The sequence below is a fragment of the Amblyomma americanum genome, chromosome 2 (assembly GCF_052857255.1).
Source record: "Amblyomma americanum isolate KBUSLIRL-KWMA chromosome 2, ASM5285725v1, whole genome shotgun sequence".
NCBI classification, from domain to species: domain Eukaryota; kingdom Metazoa; phylum Arthropoda; class Arachnida; order Ixodida; family Ixodidae; genus Amblyomma; species Amblyomma americanum.
This window is the reverse complement of record NC_135498.1, coordinates 124175862-124203343: the sequence shown is the minus strand read 5'-3', so window position 1 is coordinate 124203343 and position 27482 is coordinate 124175862. Positions and strand designations below refer to the sequence as shown.

General features: G+C 47.4%; 1 pseudogene; it reads right to left on the bottom strand.

The window, feature by feature from the left end:
- Positions 1-18206, bottom strand: part of LOC144120056 (4-pyridoxate dehydrogenase-like) — a 31509-nt pseudogene extending 13303 nt beyond the window's left edge.
- Positions 18207-27482: the final 9276 nt, after the last annotated feature.

Sequence of the window (27482 nt, the reverse complement as noted above, 5' to 3'; positions counted from 1 at the left end):
GAGTCAGTGTCAGCCGTGCTTAGCTGACACCTGTAACCTGTCGGCTATTTCGGCTTTTATTATACGTGATAGCTTATACAGCTCGTTTGGTCGAAAAGCCGGTGGCGTTGTAACAGTCAGCACAACGTGTCGGAAATAATCGGGGATTGCTAAAAAATCGTATTATTGCAATTTTTGATCCTAGTGATTGATTATTGATTGGTGTATGACAGGCGATGAGTAGATGAAATGAATAAAATTCATTGGTTAATAGAATAAATAAACAAAATAAAAAAATGAAAAAGGCGGTTCAGGTGTGTCTAAATGCACAAAATGAAAGGCCAATGCCTGATAATGCTAATTAAAAAAATTAGAGTCTGTAATTGACAAAAAGTAATTGAAACAATTGAACTTTTAACTGTTTTAAAAGGTGTTAAACTACGCCGAATGGAAAGCCTAAAGCACTGCGCTACCGCGTCCTACCCTTAAGGCACAGCTTAAGTCTCGTCTGCAACTTTTTTCCTATTTGCCATCAGTATCGTACAATCCGGACAATGAAAGAGTGAGCCGTATACCACTACTCGCACCATTACTGACACAAACAGCTTAAATGCTATGGCTTTGTATTCCGTGAAACGAAGCAAGTCACGTGCCGGATACTCAAGTTTTTTCGACATTTTCTCATCTACACTTTACAATACTTTCGCACTGGCCGTGCGTCGGGTTCCACGTGACGAATCGTCCTTCGGCTCCTCCATAGGCCATAACCGCCCCGCGCCCACGTTTTCTGGTGCTACTGTACAAATTTTGTAGCGCTAGCTACACTACGCCACTTCTTCGACCCTTCAGCGTGGCACCACTTGAGCTCTGTGGCGGCGGCGTTGGTCACGTGGTTCGGAGCAGCGGCGGCTGCTGCCGGCGGCGCGGCGCGCAACAGTTGCAACAGCTGTGTGCATGCGCCGTGTGAATTCGGACGAAGATGAAGAAGGAATGCCCAGCGAAACGGAGCGGCTAAAGACTGGCTTTGCAATTCGACTGAGCTTGTTCCACTAGGCCAGATGTAGCTCTCGCGCCACTACAGGTTTAACCGCAGGTAATCCACAGCCATTTTTCTTCGAAGCGCCTAGTGTTGTCTTCACGAAGCCAATGATGCATTTCAAATTCATGCTGGGCTGTGTGGTATGGCAATTTCTGGCTTGGAAAACCGATCGCTTTTCGCAAACAAGAAATAAAGACATACGTCGAAGTACTACTGGACACGTATTGGAAGAGCTGCCCGCTACTGTAAATTATTTCTTCTCTCACGCTGTGGAATGTTACAGTTCGCGTTGCGGAAATAGCTTCGGTAGATGAAACAAATTAAGTGAGTATTAATGTGTTTATTTTGACAAATACGGTCGCCATTACGAGACCGTAGAGGTGTGCGCCATGTAAAAAATCTCAAATGTTTTGAGCCATTTGTCATTTTTGTGAAGTCGCGGGTGGGGAATATACGCAAAGTTAGAGATTTTTCACAACGGTAAAACACAATGCACATCTGAAACGAATATGCAATGCAAAAGCAATGTCATTAACAAATCATAAGGCATACCCTCGTTATCCACGGGAGGTATCTGATGCCTAAAACGGAAGCACAAAATGTTAAGAATTCTCTGGAGAACGTACAAGAAATGCAACACCCCACCAATGCGAAAAAATGTTCTCAAGAATTTTATGATAGTTGCAGAGATCAATGCACTCGGCACCGCAAAAGTAAACCCCTGTCTTCGAGCAGCATCTTTATGGGCTAACTCTCTTGCGTCTTCATAATATAAAGGCTTTGTCAGAAGGAGGCCTTAGCATTTTTTGAAACCTTTTTAAAACATGTCAGCCTAGACGTTCATTGTACATTGTCCTGTACAATGTTTAATAGAAAGGAAGTCACATACGTCTTTGTAAAGCTTTTTTTAGTAAACCAATTGAGGTGCTTTACGCAAAAACGTGTGTAAAAAAAATGGCTGTATTATTCTAGTTCTTTTACATGTTCACGAAGAGTTATTCACGAAGAAGCTTTATTGTTGCGATATACACATTTTTTTATAAATGTCACTCATCTAATGGAAATTAAAGTCTATAGACTTTATACAGAAAGAGTTGTTAATAGCACGCGACCCCGAATTCAGGATGTTGGCGTAGACATCCGCACATATTGAAGGGTAGGTGGTGGTAACAGATTAGCTGGTGTAGGTAGAGAGGCAGGAAAGGTTCAAGATAGCTCTTATCCTGTAATGCATGTGAAGAACATCAATAAAAAGGAGCAACTTCGATCACGAAACCATTTGGTTTATCACTTTAAGCAGAATAGCATAGACGTTGCTATATTTTCCCAGCTTAAAAGTCTCTTTGTTCGTTACTAAGAGTTCACCACCTCTGCCACGTTCAAGCACCGGCATCGTAGGTGAACCATAAACACACAGCTATTAAATCTTCATACTACTGCCTCGGCAAGAAAATACAAAGAAGAAGCCAGCTGTCACAAATATTCGCTTGAGGTGTAAATTCACGCATATATTTATGTGGACGTTCTGCTTTACGGATTAGAAGCTCCCAGCGTACAGAAATACAAAGCAGTAATCCTTTGCTTCTCCTCAAGTACTTGCGCATATACAGAAACGCAAACAGCACTATTTCTTGCAATGCGTAGCGGTTCCTTGCAGCCCTGTAATGCGCCATGGCCGTCACACGTAACCGGTCAAGATATTAACAATTTTCCCTTTTATTTCTGCACTTCGAGAAATGCATCTCTGAAGTATTGGCGTGTGAGTTCCGGTTAGTTTCGGAAGTGAAATGACTCGACAACCAACTTGTTTGATTTTGACCATTGTAGTCTCCATTGTTGTAACCAAGCTCGCGGCCAGCCCCCAGGAATTCGTCGCTGACTTTCGAATGCCACGAAGGAAAGCTCAACGGCACCTCACCGCTTTCGCCGTGGAAATCTGGATGATTCGAAAAAAAAAGAAATTCGCCACCACCGCTTCATTATCGATTACGTTTCGTGAAGGCCGTGGCAACCAAAAAGACATTCTGCAATCTTTCTATAAATCTACGTCAGAGGGCTGCACGTCGCCTTTTGCCCTTTATGACTTCCAGCTAACAAGTGTTTGTGAGATATTTGAAACTGGTAAACAGCACAACAAGCGACTACACAAAGAAACAATACACAACACATGCGGTGCTCCTGTGTCTTCCTTCTTCTTATCTTTTATTTTTTTTTTGCGATGTTTCCTCGGTATCTTTACGAATTCGCCCAGTTGAACAATATTGAGGAAATGTCACAGCCATTACCCAGTGAATTAGTAAAAAGGTGACCTGGAAGGCGGATCGAAAGTGCTGTGCAACGGCGAACATGGGGGAAGAATAGCTATGTCACAGTAGCATGACTATCTGTGAAGTGAGGCCATGGCTTAGGTTCTTTCGGAATTAAAACATTTTAAACTAGGTGAAATGTCCTACCGTAATACTTGGTGTGTGTCAGATTCCTAAAGTGCATTCACAGCGTGTTCACTTGACACACCATTAATTTATGGTGATACGATTCATTCCCCCTGCTGCAGTCCGTTGTCTATCTGAGTGCTCCTCAAGGTGCCCCTGCAGAGCTTTGCCACGTCTGCCACTTAAGCTTCAGCGCTTTTCGACAATAACTGGCGATCCTACAACTGACAGCTATTTTTTAAATTGCTTTTTGGGGAAAGAAAATGGCGAAATGGCACAGTATCTGTCTCATATATCGTTGTACACCTAAACCGCGCCGTAAGGGAAGGGACAAGGGAGGGAGTGAAAGAAGAAGGGAAGAAGGAGTTGCCGTATTGGAGGGCTCCGGAATAATTTCGACCAACTGGGGATCTCTAACGTGCACTGACATCGCACAGCACACTGGCGCCTTAGCGTTCTTCCTCCATAAAAACGCAGCCGCCGCGGTCGGGTTCGAACTCGGGAACTCCGGATCAGTAGTCGAGCGCCCTAACCACTGAGCCACCGCGGCGGGTTGACAGCTATTTGAAAACTTCAATTATAGAGAACGACATTTTCAAAGCCGCAACACATGCCAACTGACAAATAAATCAATAGCTTGAAACGAACAAGCGATAAGAGGTATGAGCTTTCCTTTACACTGAGATGTAAAGGCTGTGCCAAAATCCCCTTTCGATGGCGCCAACGTTTACACCATATATCACGTCTTTGTCCAAAATCGCCGCACTTCTAGCCAGGGTGCACCATACAAACTGCTAAAGTGGATATACAGGGCGTTTCGCCGAATACTTCGTGCAATTTGTAAATATGCACTTTTTCAGTTAAAAGAGCAGTTTTTTAGGCATATTATTCTCAGCACTGTAATGCATTAGAGTACAGCTTATACGTGATAATTTTCAGGTTGTGTCACTTAAAATATGTAATCAGCTCTTTATCTATTACTACTAGGTTCCTTAATTATTTGGAGGAATGCAGTCTTCGATGCGAAATATCCGTATCAGTTTCTTAGAATTCCGAAAACGCGGTTACCTTCGGCGCTTTGGCACAACACATTTTGGCTATATACCGCAAAATACATGCTGTTTCGAGAAGCTCGCAGGGAAAGCAATCTCTCCAATGCACATAACTCGTCGAAATGGCCAACATTTGTTGGCCTACAGCGTAGAGCGCAACCTTTTTTGAAATTCTAAATACGGACATAGATACAGTGGGCTTCACGCCTCTCAATAATTAAAGAGCCCACCAGGGATAATTAAGAAGTTAACTATTCAGTGTTAGTTAAACAGCTTGCAACTTAGCACGTGTTCGCTGTATTGTGATATATTACACCGCAGAGAAGGCTATGCTAAAAAAGCACTCCTCTAAGCCCAAAAGCCATTTTTTTAAATTGCATAAAAACTTAAGTGAAACAGTTAGTATGTACTCCGGCTACTGCGAAACGTCAGAATAAGAATCTAAAACGATTACAGTCATCGTAGTATGCAAGATGAGCTCCAGCTGCTCGCTCTGTTTGAGAGAATGCGCATTTAATGTTTCCTTCATTCTTGTATTATGCACGTAGTAAATATGTCAGTCTGCATGGACTAGGATTCACGTACTTATATTCTTTATGGTTAATGATCTCACCCCATATTGGCTAGCTTCGCTCCATTACGGTCGCAATATGCGGCATTACGCGCGCTTAGGTCAACGGGCACTCAGGGGTATCCAAGTTTTACGTGCGCAATGCACTCCGATACACTCCGACTAGCACCAGCTTTCGTAACAACTTCCGAAACACAAGAATTCAGAGCGCACAAAAATAACAACCGTTTTGAACTCGAAACGTATAACAAAAGGAGTGAAGAGAGAAACAATATGTGTAAAATACACACAGGCAGAAACTACGCCACAAGGCTTTCTGTCAGCTATCTAGCCCAGCTCCACGCATGAGTTTTCTTTTCCTGACCGTTGTCGATGCCGAGGTAGGAGGATTCGATGCTCTTGAAATCTGGCAGCACTTCTTCGTAGGACCAACCAACAGCGCCATACTTGGACACTCAGCCGTCGTAGTCATATCGGTTTCCGCGTGAGTAGATGAGGTGGTTGATGGAGCTGGAACCTCCGAGCACTTTCCCACGGGGATAGCGGTTGATCTGCCGACGGGAAGCAACAAGAACAATTTAAGGGGACACTTAAGCTCCGCCTTAAAACTATGACGCGATGGCGTATTGGGTTAGTTCCCATATATGCAGAAGGGTATTCTCTATTTTTGCATTCATAGATCCCTGGGAGCCCTCACACCCCTCCTGCCGCAGTGGCGCATCGGTTAAACGATGCGCCACTGCCCTGGGATGGCACGTGCTCCCAGCGATGAGCCTTGTGCGACCTAATCTGCTCTTCCCCGGCGACTAGCCATTAACTTGATTGGCACCTGCTAAGGTGGACAGTTTGTTCACTATATGGGTAGGAGGTTGTGATGACGTCACAAAATAACGTGACCTAAGGGCTCACCTGCCTCCTAGGCTGCTCTTTGGAAAGCACCTGCCACAGCCTAGCTGGTTATTTCTCGCTCAGAACACCGACACCATATTTTCTAGAGAACGAGACCTTTAACGCTCTGTAGCCTCGTGCAAGCTAGAGAACTCACCCTACTATCGAAGGAGAAGCTAGCGTTGCGCTGCGGTTCGCTGATATAGTCCCTGTCCAGGCGGGAGCGTTGCAGTAAGGGCGAGAAAAAGGGCACCTGGACGGCGGGTTCTTCAGGGCCACCGGCTTCCAGCAGCAACACGCGCGCTTTGCCGTCCGCCGACAGCCGGTTGGCCACCACGCAGCCTGCCGAGCCAGCGCCCACTGCAGAAAATGGCCACGCAGTCTATTCCAAATTGAAAACCGGGGAGTGGGTGAGGAGGGGGGAACGATTTCGTTTACTACTCGGTAACGGATTCAGGCAGCCTCCGCTTGGCTGCAATAAAGTTAAAGACGGGCGCTTTGTAACGCGGGAATATGGGACACCTAAGACTTGACGATTCCGGAAGTAAATATGAATGCATGTCAGATCATCCGTTGTGGCAGACGGCAGTGCGCAGATTCCTTAGCGAAAAAAGGGTGTGCTAAAAATAATTTCGAACGAACTGCATTATCTTCATATGAGTTTTGTATGGGTTTACCCCTTTGCTTAAATACTAAAACGAATGATTTCTAAGTATGCTTGGAGTAATATTGAACATTCTTACAAATATCTGAAATATGCTACTTTTCTAGCTTACTATAATTACAATTAAAATGCACTAAAATAAGCAATAAATTGCAACAGACACATTCAGATTGCGTTTAAAATGTGTAGTAGTCGGCTTTACCAGATAAGGCTAATTAAAGTTCTCAACGGCAGAACCAGTCACTGAACGACTCGATGACCCGTTTAATGCGTAAGCTTAAGGAACCTCGTCACTGAGAAAACGCTGCGTTCTTATCAAACAAGATGTCGACGACTTCGCAAGGTTACGTGAGGCAACTTAAACGGGAAAGATGTTCCCACACCGTAAATTCTGGCAGAAAGTTACGTCATCAAATCGGATGGGTTCCGACATGCGTATTGCTTGGCTTCCCTTATATATGCCCCCCGAGAGACGACGCAAAATCTTGCCCGCTGAGGCATTTCTTACGCAAGGACTCTGGGCCCGCAGATTGTCGCGTAAGTGCCAGACTGAGAACGTTCGAATATGGAGGCGACGGGAAACTCCATCCGGAAGAACATCGTAGGCTACGTCGCTTAGCTGAAGGAGAACTCTGTAGGGGCCGAAGTACTGCTTTAGCAGTTTTGCGGAAAGGTCGCGGCGTCGAATGTGGGTCCATACACACACTCGATCGCCAGTGACGAACGTCCCCAGTATGTGGCTGTGGTTGTAGCGCCGGGCGTCACGACATTGTTGGTTCAGGATGGCCATTCTAGCAAGTTGTCGAGCTCCTTCTGAACGAAGAGTAAATTCCTCGGCGCCAGCGTCGGGGTAGTCGCCATCATGGGGCAGCATTGCTTCAGACACTTTCGATACTTCTCGGCCGTTCAACAGACAGAAGGGCGTCCTCGGCGTGGTTTCTTATTGAACCGTGTTATACACGAAAGTAATGGGATATCATCCCAAGATCGATGGTCAACGGCAATGTGCACGGATAGCATTTTGTTAATTTTGTTAAGACACTCGGTCAGGCCATTTGTCTGGGGATAGGAGGCGGTTGTTTTCCTATGAGCAGTGCCTCTCAGTCGCACGAGGGGTTCCAAGAGTGGCAGTGAAAGCGGTCCCTCTAGCCGTGATAATAAGTGCCGGGGCGCCATGCCTCAGGACGATGTCCCACGCAGCAAATGTTATCAGCCCAGTATTAGAAATATATTGGCAAAGGCCGGTCCTGAATACGTCCAGAGTGAAACCAATAATTTTCAATGTTGGGCGGATTACCTGTGCTTGGGGTGTTCTACGCAAACTTTTGCAGCCTCGGCTGCTGTGCCACACCAGAGAGCCTTGATTTCAACTAAGCGCGTGAGGTAATCTGTGGCTACGGCGACCCGCCGGTTTTCGGAAGATGAAGTTGAGAAAGGGCCGAGAAAGTCCAGACCAACTTTCTCAAACAGGACTCTGGGCACTTGTATGGGATGAAAAAGTACAGCTGGCTTTACAGGGGGTCTTTTTCGTCGTTGACAATTGCTGCACGTGCGCACATATTGTTGCACTGTCGCCGCAAGCTTAGGTCAGTAATCGCGCTGTAGGATCCGAGCCAGAGTGCGGACGTAGCCGAAGTGACCGGTGGTGGGCTCGTCATGACACGCCCGCAATATTGCTTTACGTAGAGGCACTGGGACGACGAGGAGGTAGTCGCTTCCGGTGGAGAAAAGTTGGTTTTGTACAGCTAGTTGTTGTGCATACAAAGGAGGACTGCGTTCTTGCGAAGGGCTGGGCACCTTCGTGACACGTGCTTCTAGGAAGTCGATGAGAAGTTGCACTGCTTGGTCCTCACGTCGCTGACTAGAAATAGTTGTTCCGTCTGCGGCTGCGATGGGAGGAAAGTCCGGTTCATAGTCTTCGTGCAACCTCGAATGGAGACATGGACAAGAAGTCGAATTCGTTATTCTGGCGCCCTGATTTGTACACAATGGTCATGCTAAACTCCTGAAGACCTAAGCTCCAACATGCAAGGCGGTCAGAGGGATCCGGAAAGTTCGTCAACCAGCAGAGACAGTGGCGGTCAATTATGACTTGAAAATTCCGGGCGTATAACATAGATAGAAACTTTTTCAGTAGTGAAATAATTAGATTAAGCACGACACAGAGCGCCGCTCGCGTATGCTATGACGCGCTGGGAGCCATCGTGCCACTGGACGACTATAGCACCGAGGCCCACTTTTCTGGTGTCTGTGTGGACGAGAGTCGAGGCACGAGAGTCGAAATGACCAAGGACAGGAGTGGTTTGCAAGCGGCGGGCATTTGATGAATCAAATGCCTGCTGCTGCTGCTGTTATGGCCATGCGAATGGGACGTCCTCTCTTGTCAAATGCTTCAACTGTGCAGCAAGTGGAGAAAAGTTGGCAATGAACCGCCGGTAATACGTACAAAGGCCCAAAGAATGACGGACCGTTTTCTTGTCCGAAGGAGTTTGAATGTAGGCGACGGCAGTGGTTTTAGAACGATACGGCCGGACTCCACAGTGAGTAACGATATGGTATACGGAAAGGAGCTCCTCATAACAAAAGTGGGATTTTTTGAGCTTTAACGTCAGGCCTGTAGATCTTATTGCCTGTAGCACGGTAATAAGGCGCTGGAGGTGTTCTTCGCACGTTGTTGAAAATACAACGTCGTCCAGGTACACCAAGCACGTTTGCCATTGCAGGTCTGATGAAACAGCAACCATCATTCTTTGAAGTGTTGCTGGAGCTGAACACAAGCCCAAAGAAGGACCATGAATTCATAAAGGCCCTCCGGCGCCACGATCGCTGTCTTCTCACGATGCCGCTCATCAACTTCGGTCTGCAATAACCACTTTACAAGTCGTGGAAAAAACTAGCCCGCATGCCGCAGCAGGTCATGAGAATAGTCGGTGCGTAGGAACGGGTAGACATGTTTTTTGTGACCTGGTTAAGTTTTCGGTAGTCAACGCAAAATCACACACGGACATCTTTTTTCCTAACAAGAACCACAGGCGAAGCCCACTGACTCCTCTGTGGCTGGATAACACGATCATGCACATTTCTTGAACCTGCTTAGCTATGGCTTCGCGCTCTTGTAACGAGACACGGCATGGGCTTTGTCGAACCGGTCGTGTAATGTAATCCGTTATTGTGTGATGCTTAGTGAGAGGCGTCTGTTTGACTGCCGACATAGACGAGAAACAGTCTTGGAACTGATGCAGACGGCCGGCTAGTCTTTCCCTCTCTGCTGAAGGTAAGCCTGGGCTCATATCAAGGACAAGCTGCGGTGTTCAACAGCTGGATGTTTCGCTCTGGAGGGCGAGACAATCGTTAGCTTCGGCGATGTCCTCAAAGTATCTGGCCGTGGGGCCCTCGGCAATTTGTTGCCTTTCAGTGCCGCCATATATTCCAAACGTGTTAATTTTCGCAAAGGCATATCAGAGACATTTATCGTAAAGTGGAGCGTGTTACAGTTAACTTTACCAGCGTACTTGAAGCTCACATGGTCATTCCTGGCCGTATACTGTAAAATGCGCGGGAGAAACACTTTTGCGGTACCGTAGTACGTTACCGTAGCTGCGATAATGCTTGTACCAAGCGAGCTCGCCTCAGTGGGCCAGATGGTGGTTCATGGCAGCGAAAAACGGCAAGTAGGGCAACATACACAGAAAGAAAATGGATGGAGAGAAAACAAGAAAAAGTGCTGCGTCCACAGCCATTTCACAATAGGAATTTCAAACGCAACTTGAAACTTCCTCAGATAAGCAATACAAACGACAAAGTGAATGCGAATGCAGCGGTGGCTCAGAGGTTAGGGATACTGAGCCGGAGTACCCGAGTTAAAAACCGACCACGTTTCGATGGAGGCGAAACGCAAAGGCTGCTGTGTGCTGTACGATGTCAGTGCATGATAAAGATCCCAGGTGGTCGAAGTTATTCCGGACACCTCCACTGCAGCACCACTATCTTCGGTTTTTCTGCCACTCCCTCTTTTACCCCTTCCCTTACGGTGCTGTTCTGTTGTTGTTAGCCTATCAAAAGATGGCACATACCCAACTGGGGGATCGGCCAAGAATCGGGTGGCTATTCACCTGAACGCAGTTTACAAAAAGGAAAAGCACGTGGGAGCGCAACACCGGTGAATTTTTCGTCATGAACAGAAAAGGGATGAGTGTTTTGATTTTAAAATTTTAAGAATAATAATAAAGAGAGCGATTAAATATCTGCTGTCCACCGAGATCAGACCGTTACGGCGCCATTTTTTTTTCTAAATAGATAATTTTCAATTTTCAATTCAAGCGAAATAAAAAATTGGCGGTGGTTTAGCTCTGGTTAAGCCTGGAGTGACGTGATAGCTACAGCTAGCCTAGTGGAACATGCTCAGTTGAATTGCAAAGTCAGTTTTCGCCGCTCCGTTTCTCTGGGCGTTCCCTCTTCATCTTCGTCCCACTTGACATGGCGCATGCGCGCAGCTGTTGCAGCTCGGTTTCGCCGGCGCGCCACGCCGCTGGCAGCAGCACGTGACTGCTCACGTGACCAACCACGTGATCAGCCACGGCCGCACGCTGCCGGTAGCTGCTCCGCACCACGTGACCAACCACATGACAGCGTGGCGGCGCCGCCACGCTGAAGGCTCATTGCTACCGTAATGTAGCTATCGCTACAATTTTCCCAGGGCTACAAAAGGTGAGTAAAAATGCCAGAAAGGCTGAAACGAAAACTGTTCAAACCTCTAACGCCAAAAGAAGAAAGCATATCCACATTACTCATATATGACATATGTGACAATGATAACCCATTTTCTATTTTCTTAGAGTTAGCGTGAAACGAGGCTGTTACTGCGAAGTTCTTTTCTCCAAGATTAACCTGCAGCTCCCACTGCTATTTCCCATCCAATGGAGAGTGAAACCTCACCGGCGCCTTTCGCTTGCATCCAAATGCGGCCGCCGCGGTCATGGCCGAACTCAGTACTCCACCTCTGTGGACGAACGCGCTAATCATTGAGACGCCGCGCCAGGAGGAGCCCAATGGGACTATGTTGCGAAATTAGCAACCATGATTTGCAGGCGCCTTCCATAACGCGGCGGGCTTCCTAAGACTGAGGGCTTACCTCTAGGTACCGCTAAAGTCGCGATCTGTTGCCTAAACGATTGAAGAAGGGCACGATGACGAGTTTTGAAGAATATGTAGTTTCCAATTATTCTGCGTGTCCGTTCACGTTATCACAGAGGTTAGTAATGTTTAGTTTAGTTTAGAGGGGTTTAACCTCCGAAAGTGACTCAGGCTATGAGGGACGCCGTAGTGAGGGGCTCCAGAAATTTCGACCACCTGGGGTTCTTAAACATGCGCTGACATCGCACAGTACACGGGCCTCTAGAATTTTTTCGCCTCCCTCGAAATACTACCGCCGCGGCCGGGATCCAACACGCGCCTTTCGGGTCAGCAGCCGAGCGCCATAACCACTGAGCCACCGTGGTGGCCGGAGGTTAGTTATGTGAGCTACGCATAAGTATAAATTTATTTTATTTATTTATTTATTTTTTCCTCAAAGGTCTCTTTTCGGGACATTACATGAGGGGTTGGGATAACACGGCAAAAATTATTATACATTAATGAAAAATGGACAAATATTATGTTGATGAATAGGCTTCCTCGATAGTGGTCTTGAACAGTCCATGATTCATGATGGTGGCCACTTCGGCGGAGAGGTTATTCCAGTCACGGGCCGTTTTTAAGAAAAATGATTGCTGGAATGTGGTGGTATGTGCACGTTCAGGGTAAACAGCGTTCGGGTGGTTATGGCGGGAAATCCGATGCACACGTGGAGTTAATCGGTTGGCTTCTGGAAAGTTCTGAAAGAACTTATGAAATAAGCAGAGACGTGCTGCGTTCCGACGGGTGACTAGCGTAGGCAACTGCAATCGTGATTTCAGACCTGAGAAGCTGGTATGATAGGAGTAGACAGATGAGATGAACCTGGCGGCACAATTCTGAACTGACTCAATGGTATTAATTAGGTTAATCTGATGGGGATCCCAGACAGAATGAGCATATTCAAGTTTAGGTCTGACGAAAGTCTTGTAAGCGAGCGATTTGAGAGAACTTGGTTCTAGAGCAAGGTTGCGCCGAAAATATCCAAGGACACTGTTTGCAGAGTTAGTTATGTTGGTGACATGGAGAGTCCATGTTAGATCATGAGAGATATGGACGCCTAAGTATTTGTAATGATTGACCGAAGAAATTGGGCAGTTATTAATAGTGTACACTGGCGCGATGAAGTTGGGGCGACGGTGAAAAGAAATCAGTGAGGTCTTTGAAACAATAAGAGACATGAGCCACGTGTCACACCAATGTTGCACTTGTGGAAGGTCTTCTTGAAGAGCGACGATATCTGAAGAATTTGTTATGGGGCGATATACGACACAATCATCAGCAAACAGTCGGACGTTTGAAGAAAGACTAAGTGGAAGATCATTAATATATATTAGAAAAAGAAGGGGACCTCGTACACTTCCCTGTGGGACGCCAGACTTCACGGGTGAAAGAGATGATGAGTGAAAATTAGCATAGACGAACTGATGACGGTCCGTTAAGAAGGCACGAATCAAATTAACGATGAAGGGGTGCATATTCAGACAGGAGAGTTTGTGTATTAAGCGGCCACGAGAAACTTTATCGAACGCCTTTTCGAAATCAAGGAACACAGCGTCACATTGAATATTATTTTCCAAGTTCGAGAGTAAATTGTGTAGGAAAAGGGCAGGCTGTGTCTCACATGAGCGGCCTTTAAGGAATCCACGTTGATTAGGATGGAAGAAATTTACAGAAGATAGAAAGGCAGCAACATGTGAGTACAAAATATGTTCCATGATTTTGCAGCAAACGCAGGTGAGTGAAATCGGGCGATAATTTAACGGGGATGAACGGTGACCTTTCTTGAACACTCGAATGATTTTGCCGATCCGCCAGTCACGTGGTAAAGATCCTGATGATAGAGATTGCTGAAAAATGAGTGACAAGATCATACTGCTAATATCTTTATATTCTTGAGAACTTTAGAATTTATGCCGTCAATACCAGAGGACGAAGTATTGGTTAGCGAGTCAATAATTTTGGCAATACCTTGAGGTTCAAATGATATGTGTTCCATAAGCGGATGGCCCAAAAATGGGATATCTGGAAGGTTATCGGCAGGTTCACTAGTGAAAACAGAAGAAAACGCACAGTTAAGGACACTCGCCACATCAGATTCATAAATGGGAAATCCGGAATTATCACAGAGGGCTTATAATAACGACACTGTGGAAGGGGATACGCGGAATACAGCTTATGCGATTCCAGGCTTTGGAGGTCAGTCAAGAGCCAGCCGTGAAGCTTTCTAAGGACGCAGAACAGCGCACAGAGGAAATAGATAATGGATGGTGTAATAAATAGAAAGGAGAAAAAAGGTGTCGTAGTGGAGGGTTCCCCCGGCGCTGTTCAGCTCCTTTCCTTTCCTTCCTGTCCTCCTCGCACGCCAGCTGTGGCTGCGGGTAAGGCGCCTACCGAGATATGAGACATTTACTGCGCTATTTAATTTACTCAAAAAAAACGTAGCTGCGCAGTTCAGTGCCGCGTTCACAAAAGATGTTCGCCACGAGTGCGCGCAGTAAGATGCTCATAGATTGGCCATGCAGGTGTAACTGGATATTCTCCATTCTGGTGCGACTGTCGAAAGCGTGTTGATATCCTGTCTGAACGTTCAAGACCGCACAACAAGCAGTGGTGCTGGTTCATAAAGCGGCGAAGCCCATTTGTCAAACGATTTCGACCAATAGAAAGGCTAAGCTGCGTATCTAAACTAAATAGGCCAAAGCCAAGTAGCTAAACGTGCTCGGAAAGAGGCAAAGCCAGGTCGCTAAACGTGCACGAAATAGAAAAGCCGAGACAAGTAGCTATTTGTGTGTCAGGTTGGCTCGTCGTGTCCATAAAATGTCCGTAAATAGGCTTGTGCCGACGCTACTGTACTTCCTGCATGCGTGCGCCAGAAAGACCTTTTCCGCTAACCCCAACCATCTTTCGCTGCACAATTCGCTCAGCCGGTAAGCTTAGCTCTACTAATTTTTTTATCTTCGTTGCAAGTACACTTTTTCACTCAATAAGGCGCTGTTCAGCTGCTGAATAAAAAGACGCGGGTTCAATACCTGCCGCGGCGGTCGCTATTCGATAGAGGCAAATACTAGAGGCCCGTGTAATGTGCGATGTCAGTTCACATTAAAGAACCGCAAGTGGTAGAAATTACCTGAAGTCTTTCCCTACAGAGTCCCTCTTAGCCTGAATCGTTACATGGGGTTAAACTTCATAAACCCAATAAGGCAACGTTTCGGAGTCTAAGCACTAACATCCGGCAGTGGCAACCCCGATTATGGGAGCGTATCCACTGGTATTGGAAACTTTGCAATGAGTGTGCATTGCGACACGTGAAGCACGCCTGAGCGATACAGTACTAAGCAGGTAACATCGGATTTAATTAGTGTTCCCTTTGGCCTATGGAATATCCAAGCCTTCGCTGAAGTGTAAATCTTGGGTGACTCGCTCAGCAAGTCACCGCGCTATGTTCGAGATTGGTATCTTTTACATCTGACATATATGACAATACATGTAATCTCAAGAGCTTAAATCAGACATTTGGGTACGTTTTATCACAAACGCGAGGACTGGGGGCTTTTTGAGCGTTGGATTGGAGATTAAGTGGGAATTTCTACAAGAATGAAGCATAAGATGTCGGTCGCCCTTTCGTGCTTTATAAGGTCTCTTGTGGGTGGGAATGGGGAAGCCGAAAAAGATAACAAAAGACCCCGCCATAGACTAGTTCATAATTTTTGGCGCTTATTGATGCGTGGAGATTAAATTTCCGTTTTCTGGTTATGTCCACGCTGGCGGAGATCTGCGAGTCACTGTTCACTGCTGCTCAGAACACTGACACCATCGGCTTGGTATCAGCCAAAGAAAGTCAAGAAAGCCCCTTGGTGCGCTTTTCCCAACCAAGTCTCGACCCGAAGTTAAACCTTCGACTGAACGCCATGCTTCACTCGTGGTAGTAGCCGCAGCCAATGGGCCAACGACTGTTCCGGCTGCCATTGACACGGCCCTATATCGCAACCTTGCAAACAAAAGACCACAGGAAAGCCATGTCACCCGTGAGCCCTACCACTTCACTCCGCTGCCTGTCGCTTGGTAGTGTCGCCTTTATCGATCCCGCCTCAGCATACCCGTTCGTCTATAGCACGGCCGGCCTTCACGTCAGCGCCATTACGCCTGTTCCCATCGCCAATCCGTCTTCTGTCGATATCTTTGACCGCTCTGTCGACGCCGCCCGGACGTCTACCCAACGAGACCAGCTTGTCGCCGTTCTGCACCGTTTTCAAGCTTCGTTTTACTACCAGCAACCTTCCTTGAGCCGCACCACCACCGTTACCCACTGTATTGACACTGGAACCCATGCCCCTTTGCACCAACGTCCGTACCGCGTGTCAGCCGCTGAGCGCCGCCTCGTTGACGAACAGGTGACCGACATGCTCAAGCGTCACGTGATACAGCCGTCGCACAGCCAGTGGGCATCGCCAGTGGTCCTGGTCAAGAAAAATGACGGTTCCATCCGGTTCTGCGTGGACTTCCGTCGTCTGAACAAGAATACATGCAAGGACGTTTACCCTTTCCCCCGAATCGATGATGCCCTCGTCTGCCTGCAGGGCGCTGAGTTCTTTTCTTTATTGGACTTGCGCTCCGGTTACTGGCAGGTGCCGATGGGGGAGGAGGTCGATCGCCCAGAAACTGCATTCCTCACACCCGACGGGCTCTATGAATTGAACGTCATGCCCTTCGGCCTCTGCAATGCACCCGCCACATTCGAACGCATGATGGACAACATGCTCCGAGGGCTCAAATGACACACACGCCTTTGTTACCTAGACGATGTTGTGATCTTTTCCCCGGACTTTTCGTCCCACCTCGAGCGTCTTGAGACTGCTCTTAGCTGCCTGGCTGACACCGGCTTCCAACTCAATTTGAAAAAGTGCCGCTTCTTAGCTCGGCAGCTCACTATTCTCGGACATGTCGTGTCGAAGGATGGCGTTTTCCCGGACCCGGCTAAGTTACGAGCTGTGGCCGAATTTTCGAAGCCCACTTCTGTAAAAGACCTCCGCAGCTTCGTCAGCCTCTGCTCCTACTTCCCCCGCTTTTACCGCAATTTCGCCACTATCATTGACCCTCTGACCAAGCTCCTTTCAAGCCACGACCTTTCGGCCTGGATGCCAGCCTGTGATGAAGCGTTTACGACACTCCGCCGCCTCCTGACCACTCCATAAATTCTGCGTCACTTCGACCCTCGTTCTCCGACAGAAATCCACACAATGATGCCAGCGGCGTCGGCCTCGATGCAGTACTCGCTCAGCGCAAGCAAGGCTTTCGCGAATATATTGTGGTTTACGCTAGCCCGACAGCGCCCGGCCCGGACAATATTCAGTACGAGGTGTACAAGAACCTGAGTAGCGCTGCACTCCCTCAACTACTTGACACCAAAAAAAAGTATGGCTGGATGGCGTAGTGCCCGAGAGCTGGAAATCCTCTGTCGTGACTCCTATCCTAATGTACCTATCTTCGACGATTTAACATCTGTGCGAGAAATAATTCTTATCCACTGACTAAACGAAGAAAGACCGGTTATGCCTACCGTTTAAACCCTGCCAACGACAAATCGTCTGCTTAAAACTACCGAGTTCAGTCAGCTGATGTGGCATTTGAAGCACCCGTTCTGTTTTCGTACACTGCAAGTTATTCTAAACTCAAGATGCACAGGGTGCGACTTATGTTCCCAAATTGTTGGTTCTGCTTCCGGCCCATGTGGTTGGGCATTTACACCACTACCCGAACCTCGAAATTTCTTTACAGTACAGGAGAAGTAACATTCTCTCCTCTGAGGTCCTCGGTAGCCTTATAGGTGCTTTAAGTGCCAGAATATACTACTCAAAAGCAGGCCCCTTGAGCTGTAAAGTACGAATTAGCTTGTGCCTCTCGCTTATTCCACAAACAACACCAAAAGTGCCCACGTGACCAAGGCGATGTATCGGCTCAGGGGCTATCCAGCTGCACCCCTTTTGGTGGCATGGTCACAGAGGTACGCCGGTGCTTTGTCATTTCAAATAAACCATGGATTCGTTTCTGCCAAAACGACTGATTCTTCAGACAGAAGTTACTCTTACCTAATTACTCTTTCAAATGGGTGCACATAGTGTGACTTTCAGCGAGCGACATTCACCTTGTGTGTGCGCGCCAAAAATGTCTTTCGTTCAAGATAAGTGCATTTCGTGAAAGCGTCAATGAAGTTACCGCTTTGACAGAGGTAGAATTCACACATTCAAACCTCCTGGTCAAGGCATTCCCAGAAATACCCATTCCCAACAACACAAGCGCTGCTGCCGAACCCGGTAAAAGTCGTTCCACAAGTATTACGGCTCGGCTCCGAGACCGATGCTCTACAGTAGGTCACCGCATGCTCGGCCGAGGAGGCGGCAGCAGCCATGGTGGATCATAATATTCAATTTCTTGCCACTCTTCCGGTCACTTCGGTCACCTCAGAAGTGGTCGAAGAGGCAGCCATCGCTCTTTGATCGGCCATAAAGAAGCCCTTTATTTTCTCACAGATTCAAAAATTGTCCAAATAAACTTCACGTGTGGGCGAGTTCATGTCCCTGCTGTTTGCATACTGACGTTGCCTGGTGCAAACCTGCCCCGCCACATGGAGCTGCTCAGGATGCCTGCACAAACGGGGAACTTCGGCAGCAAAACAGCCCACAGCTTAGCCCAAGCATGATACACCGGGCACAAAGTCCCCCTCATCAGAGTTCGCCAAGCAGCGCACGCACACGTTAAGTGAGCTGACTCAGCTCTGCCGAGCCGAGAGATAGCTCTACAATCTCCGCAACCCTGCCATGACAATTACCACCAAACTCTGTGACGCCGCCTCCAGACGCGAACGCTTTCATCCCTTCTATTGGTCAAACAACCTCCCTTGCATCATCTGCAATCAACCCAACGCCACCCTCATCCACATTCTATTCGAAAGCCTGACAGATCATCCACCGGGTGGCGTAGAGAACCACACCATATGGGAGGACTGGGAGACCCTGCTACGGTCTGAGGAACCGGTACGGGAAATGACGGACGCAAACAGGGATGCCGACGTCATGGACCGCAGGAGCATGAACGTTTAAATGTACTGGGGTTAAATGTTTATATGTACTATTAAAATGTAAGACGACCCAGAGTGACGACAGGAGCCGGGATAGGGAGCACAACGGATAGATCTGACATGTACCATGCCTACTCATTTCCATGCTGTTTGCAGACATAAAGGCTCTTTCGGCACGAACACCTACTCAAGAATTTTCAAAGAAATACATGCTATCTCGGCAGTGGCGCCGTTGATGCCAACCTGTTACGCTGCACAGGGGCGTTATTCATCCCAGCATTAATAATGGCTCCTCAGCAATCGCATCCCGCTATACCTGCCCGTCCAGAGAAGCCCCGCAGAAGATCAATATTAGGGCGTAAACTTTTATTGGCTCGTGAGTGGCGTGGACGGAAGTTGTAGACGGAAGTTTATGGACGGAAGCAGTAGGCGAAAGTTTGTGGGCGGAAGCTGTCCGCTGGAACTATAAATCGTCATTTGTATAATAAATAAAACAAAATGTAAAAGTTGAATAATCAACAGTTATTAAGACATAGTCGAAGCAAAAGATTACTGTCACTGACCAAGTCAAAGTAAAAATAAATTGATGTTTCGGAACCCGTACGGGTTCCTTGTTCACAATAAGGGTAAAATGGCAGTGGTCGAAACTTAAATACCCAGAATATCACCTAATGACTGTATCTGCACGGATGGCATCGTTCCTTCCTTCCGGTTCATGGTATCAGGTGTCGTCTGGATGAATGATGACTCAAGCGAAAGCCGTGTCGTCAGGTTCCGCTCTTTGGAAAGAATTGCGGCGTTGTACCAGGCGATATCATGCGTTTTTTCGTGCGCGGGCTCGGCAATCGCATTGGAAGCCACTTTATGGTTATCAACGTCGCGCTGATGCTCTTTCAATCTTCTGAGGAATTTTCCCGTTTCGCCTATGTAAACCTTTAGTTAATAAGCAACCTATATTTGATTACAGTAACAAATCAGGAATAAAAAGTCAAAAACCGAAGAAAAAGAATAAAAATAAAAATAAGAAAACGAAAAATAAAAATCGAAGTAAACATTAAACGGAAATAAAATGGAAACAAAAAGAAAAACAAGAAATTCAAAAATAAAAATAACAAAAATAATAATGAAAGAAAATAAACTAAAATTAATAAGAAGGAGAAAGAGAGGACAGGGAAAGGCTTTCGCATTTCCGCTCGTAGGCAGACTTAAGTGCAATCCTGTTAGTTTTTTTAGCGGAACAGTCACGGTTTATGCTCCAAAATCGCCAGACTTGCGGTGGTTTGTGCGGCGCCTCACTTTTCACACATGGACATCGCAGAGTCACACATCAAGGAACGATTCTGGCAAAACGAATATTAAAACGTTTATAGCAACCATGTAGCGTCCGGTCACTGACGGGTTTCAATCCTTCCCCCCAACCCTTACTTTTTCAACTTATGCCTCATGGCACACCTCTCGAATAAAAAAAAAGAAAACATTCCGACTTCTTTGACTTTTTGTTAGGTGTCTCCGTGGTTTACGCAAGAAACGTGCAATAAACTTTTATTTGCGCATCTAGACGACGTTGCTATACTCGACAAACTCTAATGCCTCTGTGCATCTCACTATCATCCTATCTTCAGGAAGTTGACTTGGTCACTTCTTTTTAGGACAGTGCACTTCACCATCTAATATCTTGCATCAATATTCGTTAGTACAACTCAACCCAAATTCAATGCTCATTCATTTTAATTCTTTTCACTATTTCTTATTTTCTTTGTTTTGCTTCTTTACCTAATAATTTAGCGCACCTCTCTCCTCCTGACTTTCTTTCCCCAATTCCCTTCCCCACGCAAAGTAGCATGCGAGCGAACTTTTCATCCCGGATAAAATCTCTTCTCTTCTTTAAACAGTTTCTCTCTAACACAAACGCACAGCGGCAACGAACAGGCATATGCTATTACTGCAATTGTTAGGCAAGAGATTACTTTTTTAGTATATTACAGATATGCAGACCGCTCCGTGTATTGAGGCTGGAAAACGTGATGGCGTGACATTTTCACCATCGATTATATGAGAGAGAGAGAGAGGGAGACTCTTTAATGAAGAAACAGAGAATTTAGTCGGCGTTTCAATATCGCTGGCATGCTACTCTGCGTAGGGAGGGGAATTTGGGAGATAAAGACTGAAGGAGAGCAGCGTGGAAGAGGTGGAAAAAAAAACGATGATAAAATGCAGCCATGAAATGGGTACTAAGGATGCAGTGGCGAGTATTGATGTAACCTATGGAATGATGGAGTGCATAGTCCGACGAATGGGCTGACGAAGTTCACTGCAAGAAGAATGCATGAAGGTAACCTGCAAGTGAATTTAGAGCTTATCGAGATGTCCAATGTCTTTTAAATATTTAAAAAGAAAGTTCATTGCAAGTCTCTGTTGCCTGAAGCAGGCTAAGGGGCCTAAAACTTTGTCCATTGTTAGGGGCACTGGGCAGAGCTTCTGCATGCAATGTTCATAGTACGCACGCTCGTTAGCATACGCAGGGCACTCAAGCAGGATATGTTCCACAGTTTCTATCGAAGCACAGTTGTCACAATGCGGACTGTTCATTTGTCCAAAACGGTATCGCAGGCCATTTGTATATGCAGCATTCAGACGAAGTCGGTGATAAAGTGTTTCGAGTTGTCGAGGAATTCTGGGTGAGAGCCTTGATCTAAGATGTGGGCCGATTGAGTGAAGAAATTGGTACTGATGTGTCGGCAAACTCAAAAGCCGATACGTTTCGTCGTACGCAAAACTTTTAGCCATTTGGGACGCATCAGATTTCCTGAGAAAACTTCTAATGTATCTCTGATGTTGATGGCCCTTACGGGCCGCTTCATCTGCTTTTTCATTAGTCATAATGCCACAGTGAGCAGGTACCCACTGAAATGTTATGCAGTGGCCTGCGGCAATAGCTAAATGATGGATATACCCAATGTCCAGGGAAACTGGCTGGTTATTCGTTTTCTTCAGCAGTTTGGCCAGGATCTGCAGAGATGCTTTTGAATCGGTGAAGATAACCCAACGGCCGGCGGTTCGGCGCAGGATGTAAGAAACAGCTTCCTTAATGCCGTGAAGCTCAGCTGTTGTAGAGGAGGTGCTCCGCTGCAGCCGGTAAGAAAGGGCATGGCCTGTTGAGGGCACATAAAGGCCACAAGAAGAAGTTTCTTAAGTAGTTGAACCATCGGTGAAGATATGGGTGTGCTGCGTATATTCTTCGATTAAGTAGGCGAGAGTAGCTTGCAGAAGTGCTGCCTGTGGCATGCGGCTCTTTGCATTCACACCTGGAACAGACTTCTTCACCTTTAGAGGAGAGAGTGTCCATGGAGGAAAGGCCAGAGGTAGTAGTTTCTGAGGCTGATTAATAGTAGGAAGGGGCAGGAGCTGCACTGCCTGGCCAAAGCTAGAGTTGCTGTGAGTTAGGTGGACACGGTGTAGGAAGTGCTTCTTCCCTTGCAGGACATGGCGGAGATGGGTACGCATAGTTTCCTGGGCGGCAATTACCTCTAGTGGGAGACATACTGCCTCCGCTACTGTTCCTGATTCAGAGGAACCCTTTGGAAGGCCAAGACATATTCGCAGGCAGTTGTTCCGTGCGGCATTGAGAGTCTTATTGCTTGATGTAGATAATCTTTGAAGCACTGGTAGACAGTAGCGCAAGGTTCCTTCAACGTAGGCTTTTTCAAGCAGAAGCATTGATCGGCAGTAGCTACCCCACCTTGTTCCCGCCATGAACCTGAACACTTGCGATGCTGCAGTAATCTTCGCACTGAGTTTTTTGATCTGAGGTGACCATGACAGATTATAGTCGATTACAACACCCAGGAATCGCTGAGATCGTACATATGGCAGCGATCGTCCGCCTAGGAGCAGCGGATATCGGGTCATCGTTTTTCTTGTAAACGCCATTGCAACACTCTTTTCTGGCGAGAGACGAAGACCTCTGGAAGCCAGGTACATCGAAATGTGCAATAGTGCTCTCTGAAGACGTTGCTGGGTAATATAGCGCGAACGTGACGCGGTCCAGATGCAGATATCAGCATAAATTGTTATGCGGACCCCTCGCGGAAGGTGTCTTCTTATGTAAATAAGGACAATATTGAACAGGAGAGGACTGAGCACCGCTCCCTGTGGTACGCCCCTCTCCACTGCGTGAAAGCGTGTTGGACCGTTTGGAGTGGTAATATAAATTTGTCGTTCTTTTAAATAATGCCCAATCCACTTGTATAGCCTTCCTCCAAGGCCAAGACTGCCAAAGGCTGCGAGAATTGCATGGTGAAAGACGGAGTCAAAAGCGGCCTTGATGTCTAGGAAAACGGCTGTTGGGATGTACCCAGCATGAAGGTACTCCTCAATTGATGAGACGAGGGCGACGATATTGTCAGTCGCAGACCTGTTTTGACGGAACCCGTTCATTTCTTGGGGGAACTCATTTCGGCCTTCTAGGAACCAAGTTATGCGCTTGCAGATCATGCGCTCCATGAGCTTACCTACGCAGCTCAGTAGGGCAATGGGCCGGAATGATGCGTAGCTTGTTGGCTGCTTACAGGGTTTCAAAACGGGCACGATTTTCGCCAGCTTCCATTCCGTGGGGACCTCACCAGCCATCCAGGAAGAATTGTAATACTCCAGGAGTCGAAGACGGGAGGTGTGGGGTAGCTTTGCAATGGCGTCATAGGTCACCTCATCATGACCCGGAGACGTGTGCCTGTTTGTCTCCGCGATAGCTGTGGATAGTTCTCCCATTGTGAAAGGCAGGTCTAACGCTGGCACTGCCGCCTTTGGGATGCCTGTTTGATCATCTGCGGAGAGTGTCGAATGCCCTGACCCTGCCGACAGCAGCTTGTAGTATTCGTCTGAGGCTTCTTTTATAGATTTTTGTTCGTGAAGGGAGAGTGCAGCGAAGGGGTGGAGTTGTTGAAGTGGCGTGCGCATACCTCTAACTATCCGCCAAATATTGGTTACTGGTTTGCGCACATCCAGCGTAGAACAAAAGTCACGCCACTTTTGCCGACTGAGTTTATCCATGTAGCGTCGAATGTGACGTTGAGTCCGTCGGCATGCACGTAGGTCATCGAGGCTTTTTGTGCGCAGAGCTTTCCTTTCAGCTCGCCTGCGTATAGCGCAAATCCTTTGGAATGTGTCATCATTTGAAGGTAGGTTATCATTTTTAGCTGTAAGTTGTGTACTCGCCCTCAGGCAATACGCAATTGTCGATGCTAATTCCTCATTGCGAGTTGCCGCAGTAACTCCTCTGCTTACAGCGTCCTTGTATGCGTCCCAGTCTGTAGATTTTATAAGGGATTTCTTTGGGTTCCTCTGCGCATGGAAAGCCGATATGAGGATTGGGTAATGGTTGCTTCCACGTGTCTCCAAATCAGTGACCAGCGAAAGTTGTGGGTGAACGAACTTGTGACAAATGTCACGTCGATGCTGCTGGTAGTCGTCGGGCCTCGGAGGTAGGTGATGCTGCCGTCATTTAATGGCGGAACTGAATGCTTGGAGAGAAGTTTTGCAAGCTTGGCACCTCGGGCACATGTATGTGAGCTGCCCCAAATTTCATTATGAGCATTGAAGTCTCCGCAAATAATATGCGGAGAGGGCGTCCTTGCTATCAAGTCTTGAAGTCTCAAAGCATCAAATGGCGTGCCTGGCTCAAGATATACTCCAATCAGAGTGTACTGTTGTCCGGCAATAACTGTGACAGCGCATACGTATTCATTGTCGCTGTGAGGCGGGACATCAACCGGTGAGGCCGGGATATCCTTGCGAAAGCCTATCAGCAATCTGCTGACGTTATCTGGTCGTTGTGAATGATGGAAATAGTATCCATTGAGGCGGAAAGTTTCCTCGACGCGTGATTCACATATGACTATGAAGGGGAAGCGGTACACTCGCACGAGCTGTCAGAAATCTGAGAGTTTAGAGCGTAGCCCGCGAGCGTTCCACTGGAAAATGGTGCATGTACGAAAGATGTTGTGGATTGTCAGCTGCGGTGCAGTTCTCGCTGTGGAAGCCATGATTACTGAAGTGTGGTATTACGCCCCTGCGGAGCGTAGGAGACCGACACCAACGGCTCCATTGCAAGGACAGCTTCTACTTCTGGGAGTCTTCCTGACGAGGGGTTTGCACGGATAAGAGCCTTGATGGCTGCAAACAGCATCGGAATCAGTAGGCATGTGACATCTTGTTCAGAGCTTCCGGTTTGCTGCCTGCCGCTGATCTTCTTGTCATGTTGTGGCGCCCTAGGGTCAGAGCAAGCGACGCTGTTTGTCGGGTGTTGTGTAGTGCGTTGCAGTAGCTTTGATGAAGAAGAAGAACCAACGGACTTCCCACGCTTCTTTTTTACCGCATCTGCGTAGGTCTTGTCAGCTGCTCTGCCACGCTGTGTTGACTGATTCTCGGAAAGAGCTGCCGTAGTCGTGAAAACCACGTCGGGGTTAGGTGGTGGTTCATGGCGCTTAGGGGGTTTCCCTTGTGCTTGCGCTGCCGTGCGAGCAACTGTGGCTGCTTTCTTTTTATAACACCCTCCATAGGAAGCAGGGTGTGGGCCACCGCAGTTAGCGCATTTAGGTTGCGCTCTCGAAGTGCATTCTTTGTGCGAGTGGGGGCCAGCACACACTTTGCAGCGCACGGGGCCGTTACAGTGTCTTGGTATGTGGCCATGCCTCTGACATTTATAGCACTGAGGTGCTTCTCCGACGTATTCAGTTACATGGTAACTACAGAACCCCAGCGTTACTCGGTTTGGTAGCGGCGCATCTTTTGCGAATTCCAATGTAACTGGGCGACGGCGTACCGCTTTTATCTTGCCACCATCCTCAGGAGTGTAGGCGATAAGCCTCCTTGCTGAGAGGACACCTTGGTCGCGTAGATATTCCTGCAGATCTTCGTCTGTGTAGGTGACAGGTACATCTTGTATTTTCCCATAGCTTGCCATGTAAGAGTATGAGACTCTGGCCTCTACAGCCACTCCAGCCAGCTTAGTTACCGTGAGCAGACGGTTGGCGGCGGGCAGCGTCGATACTGTAACCATCAGGCTCCCATCCTTGTGAATGCGATGGCTGAGGACGTTTTCTTGAGCCGATGCTACGACCGCCGAAGCCACAATGTTGGGGTTGGCTTTCCATAGGCTTCCTCCTTCCTCAATGGGCCTGAAAACTACAGTAACACCGGTAGCTCTCTTTTTCTTGTATGATAAAACTGTAAATGATGCTTGGTCCATGTCCTCTGGATGGCCGGTCAGAGGCTCGTTGCTGGCTTGGTCGTCACGCAGTCTCTTGTTTGTCGGGGCCTGGTCTGTAGCCGCAACTACAGGGGCCGCTGGACCCGCCGCTGGCGCTGCTGCCATCAGTGCAGCATGGAGTTCAGTTGGCGCTGATGTTCCGTGTCGGCGTTGATACGGCGCACAGTGCCGAGGAGGTCGCTTGACGTGCTTTTGCCGGCGGCCAGGGGGCCACAGGTCGTCGCACGTCGAGGACACACGCCAAAAAGACTGGAAAACCTCTGAAGTGAGAAAATAAAGCCGAAAATTGCGGACCGGTGTCAGACAGCCGGCCCACTAATTGCCGTCTTCTTCTTCCTCACCCGATTATATGAGCGACCTTTATGCCCGTAACCTGGTTACGGGCCGATTATATGAGCGACCTTGATGCCCGTAACCAGGTTGAACGCAACAGATACACATCTGTGCGACGAGCTGAGCTAGCACAGCTTCTTGGAAAGTGTTGCAACGGACCGTTAAATGAGGGCACCGTAACTCATCCCTGAAGCCTGATGACTGTTAGCTGGAAAGGCGTGACTTTAGTTTCAACTTTTGTTCCTCAAAATTCTGGGCCGCGCACTGATTTAAAAAAATACGTGGATGTGATAATCACAGGACCCTACCAGCTGTTAGCGCACGGATGCCTCTCGAAAATGTTCTTATAACTTCTACGGACTGGAATGTATTCAATGATACTAAAAGCAGGAGAATTTCGGCACCAGTTTGAGATCCTGAATGTGTCCCTCGAATAACCCATTCCTTAGAGTCGAATACGTGGATTTCAGCTACAGATAGCAATTTATCTTGAAACAGTGAGTCGTTTGAAAAGCTTGGTGTTACAGGTAGACGAGCCTAAAGGAAGTTTTTCGCCGCTACTTGACTCTTATTAGCCGACAGATGTAGCGAGACATCTGTGCTATGGTTAATGTGTGTCAACCGCCAGAGGAAAATTAGGGAATCATTAGAGGCCTTCTCTTTCAGCCCCAAAAGGTCAAGCCTTTTCCTGCGATTTGTTTCGATAAGCAGTGATATAGTGAAAGACGCTTCTTCACAAGTCTCGCCGGTGTTTTACGGCCTACGACACTAACTGCAAATCATAAACCTTAAGTACCACAGGCTGGAGTGCCAGCGTTAGATGTACCATTCATGATGAAGAGGCTGTCGACAGTAAGATACAGCGGAAAGAAACAAGCTCGGCCCGCACCACTGTTGTACAACGGCAGACGCTGCAGAATAAAGCAAGCGCACTTCATGAGGAACTGACGAAGTGAACTATGAGGCTATTGCTCAACTACCCGACAGCTCTCGCCTTCGTCTTATTA